Here is a 10565-nt window from a genome sequence, read left to right as displayed (position 1 = left end):
TAGAGCCTGACAAATACAGAGGCAGATGCTTGCAGCCAACCATTGGACTGAGAGTGGGGAACCTGATGGAGGAGTTGGAGATGGGACTGAAAGAGCTGAGGAGGTTTGCAGCCCCATGGAAGGAGCAGCAGTGTCAACCGACCAACCCCGTCCACCCACCCCCAAGAGCTCCCAGGGTCTGGAACACCAACCAAAGAGTACACATGGAGGGACCCATGGCTCCGGTTGCATATGTAGCAGAAGATGGACTTGTTGGACATCAGTGGGAGGAGAGGCCCTTGGGCTTGAGGGTGTTTGATGGCCCAGTGTAGGGGAATGCCAGGGCAGGAAGACTGGAGTGGGTGGGTGGGTAGGGTAGCACCCTCATAGGCAGGGGCATGGGGAATGGGATAGGGGGGTTCTGAAGGGGAGACCTAGAAAGGGGAAAACATTTAAGATGTAAATAAAGAAAATATCCAAAAAAAAAAAAGACGAAGTTGAATTTTATAAATTCTATGGCCGGTATAATTCCCAGATTTTATAATTTAGGATTTAATCCATGGTGTTTATGGGAAAGGGAAAAAGATAAAATTTTAAGTATATAATAAAGATATGAAATAAATATCAAGATTCCTAAAACCACTTATATATGATCAAATTTAATAACGAAAATCAGCATATAAATGTATTTTTGTTTGACATAACTAAATATTTAATACACAGTGTTCATTACTATACTCACAGATTGTTAAGACCTTGGCCCTAGAAGATTTGATCCTGACACCGCTTTCATGGGCTCCAGACCCTCAGTGCTAAAATGTACACAATGGACTATTTCCTGATCAACAATTTCATGCACTAATCAAGAGACATAAGTGAATGAATGTCAGATTGGCAGATAGCATGAAAAATGTCAACTGATGGTAGGTTCTTTCAGGAGGTTTAACCCCTCTAGAATAAGTACTTTATGCCCAGATCTCCAGTGTGGTGATACATAGAATCCATGTGTGATGGTAACTTTGGAAAGGTAATGAGTTTTACACAAGAGCATGAGTTTGAAGATTCCACAATAGGAATGATATGCCTGAAAGTATACATACAAGAGTTAGCACAATCAAACAAGAAGGTGGAGAGGGGGAGGTAGGGATAGGTGGAGGAAAAGTGGGAAGAGGAGAGGAAAGAAGAAGAGAGGAGAAGAGAGGGGAGGGGAGGGGAAGGGAGGAGAGGGGAAGGGGAAGGGAAGCAAAAAGAGGTCATAGAAGGAAAAAAAGGAAAAGGGAGGGGGAGGGAAGGAGGCAGGGAGGAAAGGAGGGAAGGAGGGAGGGGGATCCAGATCCAGCCTTCCCATTCGAGGGATGCAACAAATCTGCCCTCTGTAGGATGGAACAGACTCCTCCTTAACAGAGGCCAGTTGCACTGGCACTGGCCTTACCCCTTCTACACACTGAACTATTCATCATAGAAATGTGTTTTCTAAAGCATCTGATCTATGGCATTTTGTCATGGTGGTCCAAATAGACCAAAACAGATCTTCAATCAGACAGTCAGTAGGATGCTCAGGTCTGAGGAGTTAGGAAGAAAATGGTTTGACTAAAGTAGACCAAATCCACTCTGCTTCAACTGTTTGTCGCCTAAGGGAAACTGAGTTCAAATATTGTACATTGACTCTTTTTTTTTCTTTTTCTTTTTTTTGCTGATATTTTTTATTAGATATTTTCATCATTTACATTTCAAATGTTATCCCCGTTCCTAGTTTCCTCTCTGAAAGTCCTCTATACCCTCTCCCCGCCCTGCTCCCCAACCCATTCACTCCCACTTCCAGGCCCTGGCATTCCCCTGAACTGGGGCATATAGTCTTCTCAAGTCCAAGGACCTCTTCTCCTATTGATGGCCGACTTGGCCATCCTCTGATACATATGCAATTAGAGGCACAAGCTCTGGGAGGGGGTGGGGGGAGGAGGTACTGTTAGTTCATATTGTTCTTCCTCCAATAGGGTTGCAGACCCCTTTAGCTCCTTCGGTATTTCCTCTAGATCCTTCATTGGGGGCCCTGTGTTCCATCCAGTAGATGACTATGAGCATCCACTTCTGTATTTACCAGGCATTGGCATAGCCTCACAAGAGACAACTATATCAGGGTCCTGTCAGCAAAATCTTGCGGGCATATGCAATAGTGTCTGGGTTTGGTGGTTGTTAATGGGATGGATCCCAAGGGTGGGACAGTCTCTGGATGGTCCTTCCTTCCATCTCAGCTCTGAACTTTGTCTCTGTAACTCCCTCCATGGGTATTTTGTTTCCCCATTCTAAGGAGGAACGAAGTATCCACACTTTGTTCTTCCATCTTGAGTTTCATGTGTTTTGCAAATTGTATCTTGGGTATTCTAAGTTTCTGAGCTAATATCCACTTATCAGTGAGTGTATATCATGTGAGTTCTTTTGTGATTGGGTTACCTCACTCAGAATGATATCCTCCAGATCCATTCATTTGCCTAAGAATTTTATAACTTCATTGTTTTTAATAGCTTAGTAGTACTCCATTTTATAAATGTACCACATTTTCTGTATCCATTCCTCTGTTGAGGGACATCTGGGTTCTTTCCAGCTTCTGGCTATTATAAATAAGGCTGCTATAAACATAGTGAAACATGTGTCCTTATTACCAGTTGGAACATCTTCTGGGTATATGCCCAGGAGAGGTATTGCTGGATCTTCCGGTAGTACTATGTCCAATTTTCTGAGGAACCACCAAACTGATTACCAGAATGGTTGTACTAGCTTGCAATTCCACCAGCAATGGAGGAGTGTTCCTCTTTCTCCACATTCTCGCCAGCATCTACTGTCACCTGAATTTTTGATCTTAGTCATTCTGGCTGGTGTGAGGTGGAATCTCGGGGTTGTTTTGATTTGCATTTCCCTGATGATTAAGGATGTTGAACATTGTTTCAGGTGCTTCTCAGCCATTCGGTATTCCTCAGTTGAGAATTCTTTGTTTAGCTCTGTACCCCATTTTTAAATAAGGTTATTTGATTTTCTGGAATCCAGCTTCTGAGTTCTTTGTATATATTGGATATTAGTCCCCTATCTGATTTAAGATTGGTAAAGATCCTTTCTCAATCTGTTGGTGGCCTTTTTGTCTTATTGACAGTGTCTTTTGCCTTACAGAAACTTTGCAATTTTATGAGGTCTCATTTGTCAATTCTCCATCTTACAACACAGGCCATTGCTATTCTGTTCAGGAATTTCCCCCCTGTGCCCATGTCTTCGAGGCTTTCCCCCACTTTCTCCTCTATAAATTTCAGTGTCTCTGGTTTTATGTGGTACATTGACTTTTTTTTTTTTTTTAACAAACCAAGTACTTTAATCAACAAGCCATCTCCCTAGCCCAAGAGCAGTTCTTTTGGGGGAACAGTATGATCTTCAAAGTACATTGACTCTTTTAAGGAGACGTAAAGATATCATTTAAATGTGAAAGATAAAGGATCCAAAATGATCATCAATTTAGAGTGCTCTATTTTCTTTAAAGAACATTATGTAACTGACATGGTAGTGCAGGCCTTCTATACTCCAGAACTCAGGAGGCTAAGACAGGAGGATGAGGAGAAACAGGCCAGCCTGAGCACACAGTGGGTCCTATCTATATAACCCAAAGCAACTAAAACAGAGAGAAAAGCAAAAACTACCTCTGTGAGGCTAACTCAGCTCATGCATTATCCATGTATGTTACTAAACTTCATGCTGGATTATGACAAGGAATTCTATTAATGCTCGTCAGTGTGAGCTTCAAAGGGCAAATCTGGATAGACTGGTTTGGCTTAGTGTTTTAAATAAACAGTAATAAAAACCACAACCTTGAGCAGTAGGACAGTGGACAAGAAGAATTTAGATCTGGCTCAGTTAAGCACAAACAGAGTGAGATGACCTTGATACCATCTGGGTTGCAGCATGGTCCCAGACTGTCTCCCCAAGGGTGACCTCACCCTTCACAAGAGCGCATCGGTGCTAAGTATCTGATTGTACTTCCAGGGCTTACAGCTTCAATGGACGCTCCCAAATCACCACAAGTCTAACTTTGGTCCTGCCTGGTCCTTCACAAAGCTTGCCAAGGTGGAAATAGAGTTCAAATGAGAGTTGGTACTGAGAAAGTGAAAGTGGCTCTTGGCTTAGTCTGTGCTCCAGGAGGTTACTAGGGCCAAAGGCTAGTGGAACTGTGGGAAGAGGTGCCAGAGACAGCTCAGCAAGAGCCAAGGCACAGGCAGCATGAGTAACCCCAGCTATGGCCATGTGCCACAGGGCAAGCTGTTTAATTCAGATGGATAAACTCTGCCCACAGCTGCTGTCACCACATCTGACATTTTTGTCCTGGTTCTTTGTTGTATCTCAGTGTAGCCTTTTCCTTTTTAGTAAAGAATAGTGTGTGTGTGTGTGTGTGTGTGTGTGTGTGTGTGTGTGTGTGTGATTTTGTGTGTACGGATGCTTTCGTTGCATGTGTTTCTATGTACTACATGCATACCTGGTGATGTCAGAGGCCAAAAGAGGACACCATACTTCCTGGGACTGCAGTTACAGACAGTGTGAGGCACCATGCGGGTGCTAGGAATGAAAGTCAGGTAGTACACAAGAACACTGTGTGTCCTGAACTGCTCAGCCATCTACTCAGCTGACAGCATTTTGTTTTGTTTTGTTTTGTTTTGTTTTGTTTTGTTTTTTGTTTTGTTTAATCTGTACCATGAGAATAACTTTATACTTGTTAAATAGTTATGGATTTTAAAGGAAACACTGTATATGAAGTTGATAGTTAAGTTATTATTAAGAAGGAGTGTCCATTTGCGTTTTTCAAGGGGTCAAGCTGAGATTGTGAGAAATTGCTATAGTCTAGAACCTGTCTGCAGACTTACTCTGCAGGCTTGGTCATTTACCTTCCCCAAACCCCAGGCTTTCCACTGGAAAACTGAATATCCTTTATGCCTTAGCAGGGTGTCAGATTAAAAGCATTACCTGCAGGAACCACATAAAAATGATTATCAAGTCTCTAGAACATTCCTCCTCATAGGGCAACTGTTATTTTCAGTAGAATGATGCCTCTGTTCATTCCATTGCTATATGGTGAATTCCAAGATGCTATATTTAAATTACACATACAAAACACATTTCATAAAGGTTCCTGTTGACAGAAGGAGGTTCCGATGAAGTCCTGTAAGTTGACAGATATTAAGCAAATCTGCTCTTTTAGAATCACCTATGAGCCTCAGTGTTGCAGCAATTGCATGCAAATACAGTTGCTAAAATAATGAACACTAGCATTATCTCCAGAGTGACCATTAAAACAATGGGATTCTATAGAAGTACAGCTGTATGGCAAACATGTGGACTCTGTGATCTTAAGCTGTATAAATGATTTCTTTTGCTAACCATTCACCCACTGTCTCACCATTGCTCCACAAATGCATCCTGTGATGGTTTGAATAACCATCTCCCCAGAGACTCAAGTATTTACAGACTTAGTCCCCAGTTGGTAAACTGCTTGGAAAGTTTAAGAAGTGTGTCCTTGTTGGAGGAGGTGTGGTATTCTTGGAGGGGGTGTGTTGCTCCAGCAACTCTCTTTTTCTGCTTTCCTGCCTGAGGATCAGGAAATCAAGCTCTCAGCTCCCTATCATACCTATCTGTTGCTGCCATGATTCCCAACATGATGACAATGAACTTTACCTTCTGAAACTATAAGCAAGCTCCCGATTCATTATTAAGGGTTGCCTTGGTCATGGTGTCTCTTCACAGTAATAGAACTATGACCAAGACAGATCTTCAGCCCTGACACAAAACACATCCTTCCTGGCTCCCTAGAGCCAGCATTACCAGTCATTTCACTTTCTTCATAATAGAGGAACACACAAATATAAATTGAGACCCTCATTTCACTGAACTTGCTTTTACACTGGCTCACACATAGTTGTGTGTTTCAGAGCCCTGAAACGTTGCTTCTCTTCAATTCCCAGGCACATATGTCAATAATCCATTTGTATATATATAAAATGCATGTACATATGTAAATACATGTTTGCATATGTATATAAACATATGTGTACATACACATGTATACACGCATACACATATGCATAGTCTATTAAAATACAAGTTGATTTTGGTTTTCTATGTGTAATAACTGCCAAAAAATAAAAAAGCAGAAGAAAGGTTCTCAAAAAGGCAGGATGGCAAGAAATGGCACACAAAGAGTAATAATTTATCAGGTTGAATTGTGACCAAAATGTTGGTGTCCAGTATCTTGATCTTATTATTTATCACACAGCTTGGCCAGAAAACCCAGGGTGTGCAAGATAGGGAGGGAATGAATGGCCCTCCTGGGGTGGCAGACAAAGCCAGTCCTTGACTGAACTGTACCTGATTGCCCACTGAGTCTCGCACCTGTGCCCTCTCCCACCCCTTTTGAAATTTCTTTGGTCCTGAGGGTTGAACAGTGATCATCTTGGAAACAATATCCAAATTGAGATCAGAAGAGAGACAAAAGCTAAATTTATCCCGACACTTTCTTCATTCCAGGCTTCTACTTTCCTGTGACGCACAAATGTCATTTCGATAAAGGAAGAAAAGCTATTTTCAATAATGAGAAATGGATTTCCCTGCCTACCAGTACCAGGACAACTGCATCCCACAGAAGTATTGCGTATGGAACCACAGGCAGGAAGGCAGATGTCATTGTGTCCTCTCATCTGCGCTTATTTTTCACAGAGATTTCTCAGCAAAGGAAGAAAACAGGAGCGGGGGAGGAAGACAGCAGCCCTGATTGGGAGCAATTACACAAAGTCTCCCAAGAAGTGTTGGCTTTTCCTTGAAAATAAGGCAAATGCCTGCCTGTGGAATCATCGTTATGACTCTATATTTCAATCCAATTTCTATCAGGCAAGATTTAAAAACAAAGAAAAGGAATCAATTCTAGCTCAGCAAAAAATATGTTCAAATAATCAAAGCGAGTTAATGCTTTTCATTGACTCTATGTGGCATTGCTTGGCTTTATAGCCATTAAATCACATTGGTTTTTTTTTTCTTGCTTTATTTTGGTTTTGGTTTTGGTTTTGGTTTTGGTTTTGGTTTTGGTTTTGGTTTTGGTTTTGGTTTTGGTTTTTTTCTGAGTTAGGCTCTCATTATATACTCAGGTTGACTTTAAGCTCTATCCTCTGGCTCAGCCTTCCAAGTAGTATGAGGCACCACTAAATGTCCCTATGTATACCACACTCTTGCATCTAGCAAAAACAAACCAACAAAGTCATCAGTCAACTCTAAGTGAAAACATCAGATTCAGATATAAGCCCTTGTAACCCAAATCTGAAGCCCTGATGGCAGATAGACAAGTGAACCACACATTTGTGAACATATACTATAGGTGTTGACATGCCTCTGGTGAAGAGATAAGAAGGCTAAAATTTGGTACCCGGAAGCTAGGGCTGTTCCACAATCCTCTGTGCACAGGTCCTGCCAGGGAAGAACTTGTCTCCTGGGAGTGCTCTGACTCCTGGGCTTAGAGATGAGATCGCCATTATCTCTCTGGTGACTGTCCAAGGTGGGTCTGACCAGGAGTGCACAGGGCACAGGAACTGCAGAGCAGCTGGGACAAAGTTGTTCAGGTCACCATCTGCACCTGGGATCTGGGGCTGTTCCACAGTCCCAGCCAGGGGATAGCTGTCCTCCCAGGGGTGTTGACACAGGCTTACAGGCCCGCAGGAGGGACAAACTCCAGCCACAGACAGCAAGACCAGCTAACACCAGAGATAACCAGTTGTTGAAAGGCAAGTGCAAGAAACTTACCAACAGAAAACAAGGTTACATGGCATCATCAGAATCCAGTTCTCCCATAACAGTCCTACATAACCTAACACACTGGAAAAGCAACATTTGTATTTAAAATCACATCTCATGTTGCTGATTGAAGACTTCAAGAAGGTCATAAATAACTCCCTTGAAGAAATACAGGAGAACACAGGTAAATAGGTAGAAGCCCTTAAAGAGGAAACACAAAAATCCCTTATATAATTAGAGGAAAACAAAACAAAAAGGCAAAAGAATTGAATAAAACCATCCAGGATCTGAAAATGGAAGTAGAAATAATAAAGAAATCAGAAAGGAAGACAACACTGGAAACAGAAAACTTAGGAAAGAGATCAGGAATCATAGATTCAAGCATGACCAAGAGAATAAAAGAGAAGAGAGAAACTCAGGTGCAAAAGATACCATAAAAAAATCGACACAACAATCAAAGAAAATGCAAAAAGAAAAAAAGGTCCTAACCACATCCAGGAAATCCAGAACACAATGAGAAGACCAAACCCAAGGATAATTGGAACAGAAGAGAGCAAATATTACCAACTTAAAGTGACAGTAAATATCTTCAACAAAATTATAGAAGAAAACTTCCCTAACCTAAAGAGAGAGATGCCCAGGAACATACAAGAAGCCTACAGAACTCCAAATATACTGTAACAGAAAAGAAATTCCTCCCATCACATAAAATTCAAAACAAAAAAAAAATGTACTAAACAAAGAAAGAATACTAAAAGCAGTAACAGAAAAAGGTCAAGTAACATATAAAGGCAGACCTATCAGAATTACAGACTTCTCACCAGAGACTATGAAAGCCAGAAGATCCTGGACAGAAGTCATACAGACTCTAAGAGAACACAAATGCCAGCCCAAGCTACTATACCCTGAAAACTCTCAATTGCCACAGATGAAGAAAGCAAGATATTCCATGACAAAACCAAACTCACACAATATCTTTCCATGAATCCATGCCCTTCAAAGGATAATAAATGGGAAACTCCAAACAAAAGTAGGGGAACTACACCCTAGAAAAAGCAAGAATGTAATCTTTCAACAAACCTAAAAGAAGATAGCCACATGAACAGAATTCCACCTCTAACAACAAAAAATAACAGGAAGTAACAATCATTTTCCCTAGTATCTCTTAACATGAATGAATTCAATTTGCCAAAAAGACACAGACTAACACAATGGAGAAGTAAACAGGACCCAACATTTTGCTGCATACAGGAAACCCACCTCAGTGACAAAGATGGACACTACCTCAGAGTAAAAGACTGGAAAAACAATTTTCCAAGCAAATGGTCCCAAGAAACAAGCTGAAATAGCCATTCCAATATCAAAAAAAATCAACTTTCAACCTAAAGTTATCAAAAACATTAAGGAAGGACACTTCACACTCATCAAAGGAAAAATTTACCAAGAAGAATTCTTAATTCTGAACATCTATGCTTCAAATCAAGGGCACCCACAATCATAAAAGAAACTTTACTATCTTCAAAGAACACATTGTACCTCACACAATAATAGTGGGAGACTTCAACAGCCCATTCTCATCAATGGACAGATCATGGAAACAGAAACTAAACAGAGACATGGTAAAACTAACAGAAGTTATGAACCAAATGGATTTAACAGATATTTATAGAACATTTTATCCTAAAACAAAAGAATATACCTTCTTCTCAGCACCTCATGGTACCTTCTTCAAAACTGACCATATAATCAGTCACAGAACAGGCCTCAACAGATATAAGAATATTGAAATAATTCCAAGCATGCTATCAGATCACCACGTACTAAGGCTGGTTTTCAATAACAAAAAAAAAAAAAAAAAAAAAAAATAGAAAGCCAACATACAAATGGAAGCTGAACAACACTCTACTCAGTGATAAGTTGGTCAAGGAAGACATAAAGAAAGAAATTAAAGACATTTTAGAATTTAATGAAAATGAAGTCACAACATACTCAAACTTATAGGTCACAATAAAAGCAGTGCTAAGAGGAAAACTCATAGCTCTGAGTGCTTCCAAAAAGAAACTGAAGAGAGCATACACTAGAAGCTTGATAGCACATCTGAAGACTCTAGAACAAAAAGAAGCAAATACATCCAAGAGGGAAATCCACCAAATAAAAACAAAAAGAACTATACAAAAAAAAAAATCAATGAAAGCAGGAGCTAGTTCTTTGAGAAAACCAACAAGATAGATAAACCCTTAGCCAAACTAACCAGAGGGCAGAGGCAGTATCCAAATCAGCAATATCAGAAGTGAAAATGGAGAAATAACAACAGAAACTGAGGAAATAAAAAAAAAAAATCATGAGATCCTACTACAAAAGCCTACTCAACAAAACTGGAAAATCTGGATGAAATGGACAATTTTCTAGACAGATACCAAGTACCAATTTTAAGTCAGGGTCAGATAAACCATCTAAACAGTCCCATATACCCTAAAGTAGAAGTAGTCATTAATAGTCTCCCAACCAAGAAAAGTCCAATACTAGATGGGTTTAGTGCAGAATTCTATTAGACCTCCAAAGAAGACCCAATACCAATACTCTTCAAACTATTCCACAAAATAGAAACAGAAGGAACACTACCCAATTTGTTCTATGAAGCCACAGTTACACTGATACCTAAACCACACAAAGACCGAACAAAGAAAAGAACTTCAGACCAATTTCTCTTATGAATATTGATGCAAAAATACTCAATAAAATTCTCGCAAACCGAATACAAGAACCCATCAAAACAATCA

Source organism: Mus caroli, chromosome 2 (genome assembly GCF_900094665.2).
Source record: "Mus caroli chromosome 2, CAROLI_EIJ_v1.1, whole genome shotgun sequence".
NCBI lineage: Eukaryota > Metazoa > Chordata > Mammalia > Rodentia > Muridae > Mus > Mus caroli.
Note: the sequence above shows the minus strand (reverse complement) of the source record.